At 34.9% G+C, this 12,271-nt stretch overlaps 1 long non-coding RNA gene across 1 annotated transcript; it reads right to left on the bottom strand.

Annotated features, from left to right (window-relative positions):
- Positions 1–2,176: 2,176 nt before the first annotated feature.
- Positions 2,177–11,446, bottom strand: LOC132268553 (uncharacterized). The gene is made up of 4 exons (XR_009469308.1): positions 10,946–11,446; positions 10,153–10,238; positions 2,474–2,679; positions 2,177–2,391 (listed from the first exon to the last, which is right to left on the bottom strand). It is a non-coding gene; the product is annotated as an uncharacterized LOC132268553 (long non-coding RNA).
- Positions 11,447–12,271: the final 825 nt, after the last annotated feature.

The following is a 12,271-nucleotide window of genomic DNA, read 5'->3' as shown; positions in this document are numbered from 1 at the left end:
AAGTGTTGTGGATCCCCCCAATGAGGACTTGTGAAAGGAAAGCCCAAAAATGGCTATACCTATTGCTTCATTATCAAATATATTTGAATTCACTTCTTCTATTTGATGTGTCTTTGATCACAATCTCATTGCACCTCTCTCAAGAGATTATGGGACCTATTGATTATTTAAACTTTATTGGGTCTATTTCTCTGAATAAAGAAAGAACTACGTAAATCCAAATTTATACAAATAGAAACAAAAACATATTGAGTGTGTTTTCCCTGAATCTTCATGTTGAATCCCATGGAAATCCAAACCATCCAAAAAATTATCTAATGATGTCAAAAATTATAGTCGTGCAGAATCTATACAAGTTGAACAAATAAACCCTAAATTCCTGAAAACTCATATTCGTAGACAATAAACCATCCAAATATGCTAAAGAAACCCTTACGTGAAAAAAAATCAAAATCCAAGAAATTAATGGGAACATCAACCACAAAAATCTAAAGATATTGCAAACAACACTAGATATCGTCTAAAAAAAAGAAACATTCAAATAGTAGACGAAGAAACCGTAGTTCACAGTAAATCCAAAAGTCCAACAAATTCACGAAGACAAACAAAAGAAAGAAAATCAAAAGGAATTCGATACAAAAGCTAAAAGAATTTAAACTTTTCTCGTTTTCTTGAATTCATTGCAACGAAACAGAAAGCTGAAAATATCAATTGGTTGGCGAACATACATAAACACACACAAGCAGATGGAAACACATACTTTTTCGCACAAATTTTGCCTTCGAAGTTTCTGATCGGAGAGAGGGAATCGCGACATTTTTGTGTCCAATTCCTGAATCCAAAATTGATGTTTTAGGAACAGCATATATATATATATATATAGGGATTAAAATTGTATAAAAATAGAGTAGAAATCCTAGCAAAACGATGAACAAGACTAGAGAGAGAGAGAGAGAGAGCAAGAGAGCGTTGATGAATGAGTTGGGTTTAAGAGAAAATTAGCAAAACCTCTACATATCAACATGTACGAAGAACGTGAGAACTTGCATTAACTCATTAAACAACATATCAACAACTTCTCCTCCACAACAATCAATCAAAACCTCCACATACGATGATCCCATACTCCCATGCTTTCAACATTTTAAAACAAGAAAAAAAAAAATGGGCTCCACATGGGCCGATGTAGCAATAAGGTAATAAAGTTCATGATACACCATAAAATTGGTCACTTAAAGGCATGTGACCCCCCCGAGTATGAGTATAAAAAGCATTACAAATGTGCAATCATAAAAGATTTTTATCGAACATAAAGACCATATAACTTACAAATTTGATGTACTTGATAGCCATGCAATCGACGCTCCCGTTGTTATCTCTTCCCAGCCCCTACCGGGAAGACTACATTTGAAGTACATGCAAATCAATTAAACAAAATATAACACCAAAATATTGTACAAGTGGAGATGGTTAAATGAAAAAACTCAAAAATAAGGGACATATGAGCAAACAACTTTTTTATTAGGCGCTAGTAACCAAAAGCAAGACTCTAAACAAAATAAATAAATAAATGGGGTAACAGTAGTCAACTAAGATTATAGCAAAATCCTTTTTATTATTGTTTATTTATTTTTTTATTCTATCAAACATGATTGGACAATTTGGACAACAAAAAATCAGAAGGAAGCCCAAAAATCTATTTGAAACAATTTTTCCCAGAAATACATACTTCACTTTGAAAAATCAATAAAAAAGAAATTCTCAAACAATTTGCATGAAACCAAGTCCATTGGAAGCTTAAACACACAATTTTTCTTCTATCAATTTAAATCAATAAATTTTCTTACCGATTAAATAAGGTTTGAAGGAAGAGATAGGAAGAATTCTGCTTACAAAACAAGGATCACAGCATGTTAAGATTAACTTCAAAAATCCATACTAATTTCAAAATCCAATCAATTTGAGCCAAAACAAAAACCTGTAAACTCATTAATAATAACTGATATCACATAATTTGAAGTGATTATTGTCAATTATGCTCGTGAGTTTGAAACGTATTCGTTCACGTGATCTTTTGGACATTTAATAGAGAAACAAACAAGTCTTTTTCTTTGTCATTGTATAAAAAAGAACAAGTGATAAATACCAAAAAGTGCCATACATACCTCATCGGTTCGCAACACAACAAATTGGTCTCTGCTGGTTATATGTGACAACACCTCACTTCAGGGACGGATATAAGTCCAAAATCCTTAATAAAGTAGTCCCCAAAGGCTCTAGACATTGCCAATCTGGGGCATTCCTCATTCGGCAGCCAAATTTTATGCACCACAGGCTTGTCGTTTAAACTGAACACTCTTCCTTTGTACTGATTTATCCATTCAGCCTCATCTGTCAAACAATGTTGATAATGTAAACACAATGTTCATATAATTTTTGAGACACAAAGAAAGTGAGGAAGAGAGAGACTCACGAGGTAAATTGTGGTTGAAATAACAGTCATAATGCAGTAGGGGAGCTCCAAGGAATTAATAGTGAGGAAACAAGTCATAATGACTTTAATATGATGTTATTTTCCTAGCCTTCCGTAAGCATGTAACATGTAAGCCCGTCCATTGTCACATAATCCCATAACCTCCTTGCTTTCACGACCCTCCAGCTGCCAGAAAACTCACACACCTATGATTTTTAAATAACACTCCACATGAGACTCATACGAGGACCCAGGAAAATAATTTCAATACCAAAATAAACCACCAGACGAATAATACAGATTCAACTTAGAATAAGTTACATCATACTTAGAAATGTTTTCTAAATAAGTTAGAAATACTATCACAACATAGTTATACTAATGCAGTAGGGGAGCTCCAAGGAATTAATAGTAATTACAAAATAATTCCATATTTAAGGCCTTAACACCTTACAAAATAACTCCACTAGAATTAGCAATTATATAACTATTCTATCCAGGTATAGGAGCCTTGCACTTTCGACGATTATGACCATTCTCGCCGCATCGCGAACAGTGTAACGACCTTACATTTTGAAATTGTGATTCGATTCGTTTAATACGAGGTCGTCCAGGGGGACGTGTTACCGCAGGAGGCCTAAGATGGGAAGCACCTTCACCGTCAGCTGCAGCAACAGCAGCTGCATTCGGCATATCATGCATGGGGACAGAAGACATGAGATGTTCACATAGTTTTTGTTGTGTTTCAACCCTAAACCATGGATCAACCATCTCATAAATATTTAAAGATAATTCATGGATGGCATAGCATGCATGCGAACAAGGAATCCCACTCATGGTCCACTTCAAACAACTACAAGAATTTTCACTGCCAAATACCACCCTGAATGGTTTTCTGTCTCGATCATATATTGTACACTCAGTAGGCGAAACACGCATCGACTGAAAACCAAGAGCTAACTCTTGCTCTTTTTTTATTTTCTCCTCAATACGATCCCCAACCGGGATAGTCCACTTCTGAACGTCCAAACTCTTTTGGTATAAAAATTTGCTGAGTCTTTGCATGTGTGTATCCATCAACCTTGTGATTGAAAAAACCCTCTCTTCTTTCACCCATGCATTGAAGGACTCTGCTTGATTGGTGTATAATTTATCCCAACGCTTGGAAGTAAACATAGCATTTGACCAATGTTCAGGTGAATTCGCCAAAACCCAATCACATAACTCCCCTCGAAATACCCGCATGGCAGCCAATGCATTCTTATACTCATCTACAGTTCGAGCATATGCAATTTTATCGAGTAATTTTTTCGCATGCTCTTTACCCGAAGCCCTCAATCCTAAACTTTGTCTCCCAAGAATGGATGTAGAAAAATTCGCCGTTAGGTGACGAAGACACCATGAGTGGTACTGGGAGCCAAAAATATCTCTAATACAACTTATTAGGCTCGGATGCCTGTCGGTTAAGATTGTCACAATGCGACCATCTAGAATCTCTTTCACCTTGCTCAAGAACCAATGCCAATCATCATCATTCTCAGAAGAAACAACAGCATACGCCAAAGGCCACAAGCCATCATTCGCATCGAACCCCGTTGCACCAAGCATTGTTCCTTTATAATTGCCACTCAAGTGGCAAGCATCGATTGCTAACATGGGCCTGCAATAGTTGATGAAACCTCGTATGGAGCACCCATAAGCTACAAACACTCGCTTAAATCTCCTATCATCCGTGCACTCCCACGATGTAATTGTCCCAGGAATATATTCTGCTATTCGTTCACACAACCACGGGACTAAAATATAGCTATCCTTGGGATTTCCCTCAATGATATGACGTGCACACTCCTTAGCTCTCCACGATTGCATGTAAGTCATTTTAGCAGAAAATTCACCGTTTATGTCTGTGGAAATAGTCTTGGGGGTGCATTTAGGATTGTCCCTAACCTTGTTCACAATAGCTCGACCCATTTCCTTCGACCAAAAAATGGCTTTATAATCTGAAATGTCTTGAGCAGTGTGAGTGTGAACATTATTAAACCGCTTGATTCTCACTATATCACCACTTCCTTCACAACCAGCTGATAATTTCCATGGACAATTATTAACCTCGCACACAACTCTATAATATTTTCTGCTATTGTCCAAGTACTTGAACCGAAAATGATTACGAAGACCAAACAAAACGAGTGCATCTTTGAAATCATTTGGGCTGTCAAAAAGCTGATCCACGCAAAGAATGTCATCAATGTGTCGGAAAGAATCCCGATGCGCATTTATCGGAGGAAATGAAGACGTTGACGCAACACTTTGTAGAAGACCAATTGGCGATGTGGCTTCAACAAATTGTCTACAAGTGGATAAAAAGGTATATTAAAAATCACATAACCTATGCAGCGCATACATCAATGTATTACTTTAAATATATGTGTCTTACCTCTCACTATGATCAGTAGGAATTGTGCATGATGCAATTACAGGCTCTGCATCTTCCATATACACATTTAGCATGGGACCACTCACTAGAAGCATCACTCTAAATCCAGATTCTCCCGTCATCCTCAAAAGTTCATTCTTGTTAGATTCGGTGGTATAATATATGACTTTACCACTCATGTTTGAAGATGAACGTTGTTGTAACTCATTTATAAATGATTCGTATGTTGTTGTTGTTGTAATCATAAAAGGGTCTGTGACACCGCCGATGTATATAATTTCCCCATTCTCATTTTTGTCAATTTTCCCATCAAATCGACAATAGCATATAATTTGTCTCTCATCCATTTGTCCAACTGCTTCGAAAATTGACTCATTAGTTTAAAAAAAAAAACTAAATATGAAGTTCAAAAAAAAATGAAATATAAAACAATTAAATATCATAATTATATAATGTAATTTAGAGATCTATTTACACCGAAACACTACTAATTCCCTCAATAGGGATAGGCGGTGTCAAGATTAAACTTTTCCTAAACACACACTACAGACCTTTTTCAAATCAAAATACAACCACAAAATCAATGCCATTGATTACTAGATAATTGTATCACTATGTGTACAACAAACATATATACAAGATGAGGGAGATTATGAGATGAATAGAGAGTTATATGGGACAATATAGATTGAAAATAAAAAATTGAGAGTTAAATAGAGAGAGAGCAGAGTGTTGATTATTTTTCACACACAAATATTATATGTGTAAGTCTTGAAAATGGGGGAGACAAGTACAAGGGAATGTTGGAATAATAAATTAATACTAAATACATTTTTTTTATAAATTAATGCTAAATACATATATTAAAAAAGCCTCATTCATAGAGTTTGCTAGCTTTTGCATCAATTCTATCATGTGCGTAGATGCCTAAAGACATATTACACAGAGGTATACTCTACATGCCATTTGAGAAAGAGGCAACAATCTTGAATAATTCTTGATCTAAATTGAGTTATAATAATTAATTATACATAAAAACTAATTGGACTACCTATGTGTTGGTGGCTTTGAATTTTAACTCCTAAATTCCTACGTTCTGCTGAGGATTTAGTCTGCAGTCATCAAAGAGCCTTGAATATATAGCTTGAATACAGATATAGCTGATTTAGTCTGACTCTTTTTGTAGGAAGATACAGATATAGCTGATTTTACATAGATATTATTTTCTAACGGAGTGAATTGATACTACTCATAGCTATCGACCAATATTGTGGTGTGTATTGGTTATAACTGACAATGTGAATTTAAAATTTCAAATGGATATAACCATGGTCAGTATTAATGGTTTTAACTAAATTTTGATATTTCCATTAAAATGGTATCTCTCTTTGATTTTGGATCATGTGTGTCGTTATTAAATTATGTGTTGATTTGTAAGGTTGCTTTCAGATTTGGACAAAAATAAAATGAAAGTCTTGATAGTTTGTTGATGTAATGAGCTTAAAAATTTAAAATTATATGCTTTGAATATATATCTATATCAGTCCATGGCAACTACTGCTTAATGATAAATAAGCCGTGAAACTACTTTGATCATATGGAGCTTATTAGTTGCATCATGATTACTACTAGTTTTGTGTATGTGTTCCATTATGTACTAGTTAATGTGTGGTATTTAGGCTTATGGCCAGTGTGTGTGTGTTAAAATCATGTATAAACATACATATATATGACAAAGTCGTGTTATGTTTAAATATTTCAGCCTAACTCTTGTAAAAATTAGAACAAATTCATGTTGGTTTGGATGACTCCTAAAGGTTTTTTGTTTGGAAGGTTAAACAAGTATTATTATACCATTTCTCTCATTCCTTCTCTTTCTCCTTCCAAATCGAGGTACGTTAGGGTTTTCTCTCCCCTAATGGCACACGTGTTCTATGGACCTGTATTAGAGTATAGTTCACACTATGATTCTTAAGATTGATGTGCTTATTGACGGTCCAGTGCTGTTTCAATCTCCTCCTAACAGCACTTAACATAATCATAAACTAGATTTAGCTCAGCCATTTTGTCTTGAAGTTTTTCCTCAATCTCATTGGGAAGCTATTCATGTAGTGGCTGAAATATGTTTGTTTTTTTATGATCCAAACACACTCAAACAAACAAGAACAGTGACCAATAGCTAGCTGCAGAAGTTACAATAGGTGTAGCTAGCCTATGACAAGTGTGTTTGTGTTAAAATCTAGGTTATACAATTCTTTTTAACAGGTGTAAATCTAGCTCCCATTCTCACGATTTGTTTGTAATTTAATTTTGTTGCTTTTGCGCTCTATCTACCACTTTATGCGACTTAGTATAAAACCAAATATAAATATTAACTTACTGAATTTTTCTGTTACTATCAAATACCATTAAAGCAAAATTACAAAATTAGACCCTCCCTCACAAGAAACAAAATTTTAAGAATTTATTAATCACTCTAATCGATTGCAATAGGCTGCCAACATAGTTAATTGAGAGTCGATAATTCAAAGAGCATTTCATTTTATTTTTGTCCAAAGCTGAAAGCAACCTTACAAATCAACACATAATTTCATAATCACACACATGATCCAAAATCAAAGAGAGATACCATTTTAATGGAAATATAAAAAAATAAGATGTTTGGATACAATTGAAAATCAAAAAATAAAAGTACATGAAGCACCAGATTTAAAATTAGATTCCTCATAAGTACAAATAATTCTTTGAGACTACGCTTTCATGAGTACAAATAATTCTTTGGGAGCTCCGAGAATTAGTGGGGTAAAACCATGTATATCTCGATTGCGAGAAATATATATAATGCAACTAAAAGAGCATAGGCAGATTTAATAAGGCAATCCCCACAAAAATCTATAAACTCTACCATGTTTGAAGGCTTTTCTCTTAAAACAGACTTTAGTAGTACTACACTTATCTGTTTCCCATTGAAAACTTTAAATCACCCATTAGCTGTTTTGATTTTGATTTTGATTTTGATTTTGATTCCTTTCCTAGTGCAAAGACATGTAGTATCCGTATTCACCTTCACATAAAGGTGGTGTCTTTGGTTTGATTGTAGTGCCAGAGTTTTGGACCAAAAAAATCAGATCCACCTCAAAGAGAGAGAGAGAGCTCTCTCATGTAGCCTTTTCAAAACAGAGCAAAATACAAAGAAATATTGTCAGTGTTCCCTCAACCTCTTCACTCCTCATTTATGAAACCTGTCTTTCTTTATTTATTTGACATCAAAGCTCTATCAAGTGAAATTCTCAACTCAACTCACAATATTATATATATATATATATATATATATATATATATATATATATATATAATATGTTTTTGGAGTAAGTGTTGTGATTCTGTACACAATAGGAGATTATTTATTATCTATTATTAGAAAATCGAACAGATAAAATGAGAAACTTTGGGAATACCCCCCCTAAGGTAGTGTGTTTAATTGTGGCATTCATATTAAGTCATCAATTTAATATGTATGTTCCACAATATATTTATATATATGCACGGGTGTAGAATATATTAGATAAAAAAGTAGTGTTACTCTTCAATTTATACAAAAAGTAATGTTACTCTTCAATTTAGTTCTAACTTCTATTTCTACTTTGATTCCAAATAATGCAAAGAGGTGTCATATTCTGATCTGGTATAGAGAATGCTACTCAAAACCTAATTCTCAGAAAGCTTAATTTCTCTATTAAGCTCTCCTCTTCGCACTTCTTCAGCTCTCACGGCTGTTGGGGAAGTTTTTAAAAAATCGGCAAACTCTCTCTCATCTCCCAGAGAAATGCTGCCCAGAATTGACGAGAGTGGCAGGTTTTGCAGCCCCAGAGCCGCCAGAGAGATCACCTTCTATGTCCCCCTCTTACCAATTTTTGTTTTTCTGTGTGTGTATATATATAGAAAGTTCGGGCTATTTGTTTTGGTTCTTTGATGGGTTGAAAATTGCTTGAATTTCAATGTCAGGATAATTATTTATGCGGCGTGTTTGGAGGGTTATGACCCAATTCGGCTATTCAAGAAGAGAATCAACGCCCGAAGAGGTATTAGTATTACCAATGCTATGTCTTGTTTTATGACAATATGTTTATCTTCGGAGGAGTTTTTCTGCATCCCTTTTGATAAAACTGAATAAGTACTTAATTTATTTATTTATTATTATTTATATAACTGGTGTTTAGATAACTACCTACTGCTTTATATTTTCTCTTTTTCATCTCGTTAGAAACTAAATAACTTCCAAAGCATCAGTCTTGGACAGAATTTTGATCGAAATTTACTTCTTTCTTTCATTCTCTCTTTCTTTTCCCGTAAATACAATTTAGACGTAAAGGTCATATAACAGTTTTCCCATTATTGTTCGTGTCTTGTATTTTCAACTGAATTTGGGCTTAGGTATAAAGCAGCTTGCACTCTTCACCGGTTGGGGGGGGGGGGGGGGGGGGGGCGCGGGGGGAACTTGTAAGCATATCTAGAAATTTGTTGTTTAAAACCATTCAAATTTCATGAACAGATGGTGAAGAAATCTTTTCCATTTCTGGTCATTGCATGGCAATATCTTAGACTAAATTTTTTAATCGTTTAAAAATGTTAACATATTCAATCAGTCTACTAAAAAGAATTATTTATCTAATTTATTTAAATGTTGGTAATTATCAGACACCAAGGCCATCACTGACATGCTCTAAAATGCTATGTTTCCCTAGTGAAAACATTTACCAAAGACTTCCAACCTTGTAAGCTAAGGCACAAATCATAGCATAACCATGAAGATTTGTTACTTCATCTATAAGGCACAAACAGAGTAGCTTCTTCCCTTTTGTTTTATATTGAGAACTAAAATCTTTATTAGTGATTCTTAACACCCAAGATATTAATCATGAAATTATTATAAAGCATTTTCATTTAATTGAACCAAACTCAAATTTTATATTTAATTACATTTCAACCACTAAACCACAACAAATATAGTATGTATGAAAAACTTGTTTTAATTTAATATTGTAGAACCAATACTAGTAATCTTAAACAATTCTTTTACTAAGCAAATGCAAATGGGAATGTAGATTTCACAAACATTTGATAACAAGTGTCCCTACCCAAAGACTATCACATGCATGCCTCTTTACAGTTTACATTCATTGATTGTATCATAAGGTCTCCAGAGCAAATGACTTATGAAGATAGGATTTAAGCTTGTTACCTTGGCACAAGCTAGTTAGCTAACTAGTGAAATCCAACAAAAAGCCTGTAGGCACCACACGTACTGCCACTTGCTTCCACATGGTCCTAGTAAATTTAAAGAACATGAATTATTTGGATTTAGGGACATTGAATCTCTACTATACACAGGTAGGCATTAACAGTACAATGTTTAAGTTTTAAGATCAGATTAATGTTCTATAAAAAAAAATTCAGCAGGTAACAAAGGACATGCATGGAAATTTGTTTTTTATCCTGTTTAATTATGTTTTCTTCAGCAAATTCCGAGTATTTTAAGTATGAAAACCCATGCTAGTGGAAAGATTGTAGGATAACATTTGGGATTTCAGTTCAGTCAACGTATAAAGAAAGCATGAACTCTTCAAAAACAAGCAAACCTAATTACAAAAGAAGAAGAAGAAAAATAAAAAATAAAAAAAAAACATTTGATTAATTAAGTATCTACTTTATGAAAATTTTGCCTTTGTTGGTGGGATAAAACTGAGTTTTAAAAATTAATTTTGTCACGCACAAGAGAGCAACATTTTGTTACGCACATTTCAAACATATACAACAAACAGAGCAACAACAATCTTGATTGCAGAATAGAAATTATATATATATGATTGCATAATAGAAATTATAAGAGGAGAATATATATAAACATAACCTCCATGAAAATCAGACATCCAATTGGAAAAAAAAAAAAAAAAAAAAAATATTATAACACTAAATCAGGACCATAATCATCTAAAATATAAACGTGTGTGTGTTAAGAGGGAGAGAGTACTTACCATATTACTAGAACAACAATAAATGAATGGCAGAAGTGGAGAAGTGCTTCGCTGGGTTACAGAGAGGGTGCACCAACGACGGTTAGACGTGGAGAAGTGCTTTGCTGTTACAGAGGGGGAAAGAGAGAGGGCTTGAATGAGGGTTAGGGCTCAACGGCTACGCTTCAATCCTGTTACAGAGATGGGGGGAGAGAGAGAGAGGACTCTTAAGGGCTCTTCACGAATGAGACGAGGGAGGGTTAGGGTTCCATGTTCGGTGATGCTGTGTTTGCCTGGGCTTGCTTCGCTGGATTTGTGACTGTGTATTTTAGGGCAACAAGTTGAGTGACTAAATTAAACGGGGGCAATAAGGTAAATGTGCTGGAATAGTGAGAAGGGCATTTTAGGCACCACATGTTTTAAACAGTAATAATTCATGTGCCATGTCATCAATTTAGTCAACCTCATTTTTAAGAAATATGAGACTTTGACTCAGCCTCTTGGTAAATATGAAACTCTAACCCCATTTATATGTAATAATCCCTTTTTTAAAAATGTATATGCAAGTTCATAGAATTCAAAACAGGTGCATGCAAGTCCCTAGAATTCAAAAAAGGTACAGAATTAGACCCTCTGACATAAAATAAATTTAAAAACCCTAATTTGCCCTTTATCTTCCTACTATACCCTTTTGTTGAGTTGACTAAGTGTGTCATCAAAGCCGCATCACAGACCCAAATTTGTTGAGTTGACTCACTCACAAACCCATTATGCCTACCGGCCGCCACATCATTGCCCCACGGTACCACCCCCATACCCAAAGCCACCACCCCCATACCCAAGCCATCACTGGTTGCATTTCTACTTATCCAAAAAAAATAATAAAAAAACAAAAATAAAGGGAGAGAGAGTGAAACTGGGTTTGATCCAAAATCCCTCTGGCGATGTGCAACGTCGGCGAGCGAGGATTCTAATCGGCAGCGATGCAGGACGGAACCACGGGCAAGGACGGCCGTGTTCTGATCTTACCGGCGTTCCCCGTCGAGCTCCTACTTGTTAGCCGGAAGCTCACTATAACAGGCACTTGCTCATGGGATATCCAGACCCTCTTCCATCTGAAGCCGGCGGAGTTGTTTCATGGAATATAACTTGTTCGTCAAAGATTTCACCATGTATAAGCTTTCGAGTTTCTTCCAAACATCTCTCCTCAATCATATTGTATACGACCTCGTCTGAGAGATTGATTCGGATGGCACTTGCAGCTTTTTCGTCCATTTCCTTCCAATCTTCTTCGCTCATCTTTTCGGGCATTTTCTCTTTTCCTTACAGCGCCTTATGTAATCCTTT

Source organism: Cornus florida, unplaced genomic scaffold (genome assembly GCF_030987335.1).
Source record: "Cornus florida cultivar Cherokee Brave unplaced genomic scaffold, ASM3098733v1 CherokeeBrave_3.0.0_Hap2_Chr08, whole genome shotgun sequence".
Taxonomy (NCBI): Eukaryota; Viridiplantae; Streptophyta; class Magnoliopsida; order Cornales; family Cornaceae; genus Cornus; species Cornus florida.
This window is presented reverse-complemented; position numbering and strand designations above follow the sequence as displayed.